The sequence below is a fragment of the Verticillium dahliae genome, genomic scaffold, assembly GCF_000150675.1.
Source record: "Verticillium dahliae VdLs.17 supercont1.24 genomic scaffold, whole genome shotgun sequence".
In the NCBI taxonomy this organism is placed as follows: Eukaryota; Fungi; Ascomycota; class Sordariomycetes; order Glomerellales; family Plectosphaerellaceae; genus Verticillium; species Verticillium dahliae.
Window position 1 is genome coordinate 392,389 of NW_009276937.1, and position 1,772 is coordinate 394,160.

Here is a 1,772-nt window from a genome sequence, read left to right on the forward strand (position 1 = left end):
AGTTTGGACGGGGACGAAAGACTCGAGCCAGTCGATGCGGGCCAGGGAACCGGGGGGCGGGCCAGGCTGGGAGGTTGGAGGTTGGGAGGGTGGTGAGAATTTGGACTTGGAAGGCCGGGATGATGGTTATTAAGTTGCGAAGAAAGAAAGAGGATCCCTAGACAGGCTGGCGCTGGAATGGCCGTGGGGAGGTCGTGGGGAAGAAGCCGTGGTGGGACGGTCAAACCGAGGGGCCCACCGGATGGTGATGGGATGCAGCTGGCGGCCTAAAAGCGATGGCGGTGCCAGGAAGGTGCTGGTGGAGGGGTAAATTCAAGGTCAAGTAGAGGCGCCGAGCTACGTCGGTACCTAGGTAGGTAAGGTAGGTGAAGTCAGGCAGGTGCAGTGGAAAGTACCCTTCACCCGGCGAAAGCAATCAGAGTGAAGTCCAAAAAGAGAGGGCCACGGCACGGTCGCCAGGGTTGGGTTGTTGAAGTCAAGTTAGTGACCCTGGGTGATGGAACCAGGCAGGGGGTGACGTGACGTTTGCTGTCTCGAGGACATCCGAAATTTAGCGTAGTGTAGCTGGAATCTGCAAATCCCAACGAGTCAAGCTCCCGCAGAGGTTGTTTCGAATGGAACAGGGGCAGGTTAGCCGCTCATTCGTCGATTGTTTCATTTGGCAGATGGGGGGAGTCTGCTTGGTGAGATGGATGGGGGGCGGGCTGCAGGAGAGCGTGCCAGGGTGATGAGGATCGGTTCCATAAGAGAGGCCTGTGGAAGCGTGTGGAATGGGGAACAAGGCTCTGGCCTCGACATGTGTACTGAGTGACAGGCCAGAGGCAAACGAAATGCAGGCGCAACAAGAGTGACGGTGACGGCGACGGCAGCGGGGGAACAAACAGGCAGGGGAAGGGGGTAAGAAATTGTGGAGAGACATAGCTTAGTGGGTAGGTACCTACCACCTGGGAAGGTACCCAGACTGAGTGGCTCAGGGAAGAAATGCAATGAATGGGCCCAGGCCTCAAGTGCCTTTCGGGAGCTGCCAGAAGACGGAATGCCTGGCCAGCTAGGTACCAAGCCAAGGCAAGATACCTACCTACCTAAGGTAGGTAGGTACCTAGGCAAGCTTGGTAGGTAGGTAGGTCACGATGCTTGTTTGATGCTGCTTCGCCCCTACGTTTACGCCAGCGTTATCTGCACGCAATGCGACTTGCCACCGCATAATGCCTGGCGCCTGATGCGATGACGGAACAAAGTTTGGGTGTGTGACATAAGAACATTGCACTTGTGGCGACTGGCAGCGCAGCTTGCATGCAGCGTCGTTGAAATTGCTGGCTGGCGCTCACCATATACAGTGGTCAAGCATGACAGACGGCGTCAACATGGGGTCCAACCGAACAAGAACACAAGCAGGGTGGCATCTAGGCAAGTGACGAGACAGGACCGGCATGAAAGACAGGGAGAGGCAATCACACCTCGCTCCCATTCGGAGTTTTTTTTTTTATCATGCCGGTCGCCGAATACTCCCGGTTGCCTTGCGGTGCACTCATCAGGATGAGGAAGCCATCGTTGGCCAGCACGCATGCCTTGCATAAGGCAGTGCTCGCCTACCTCCAGCTGCCCAGCTGCCCAGGCGCATAGGCACAGAGTTTAGCAATTCATGCTCTCTCTCTCTCTCTCTCTCTCTCTCTTCGACATGAGCTTCATTTAGTAGCTCATGACCCGGCCCTGTTGGCCGAATCGCCTCTGCGCCAGATCCGACGCCGACGACGTCTCAATATTGCTATGCC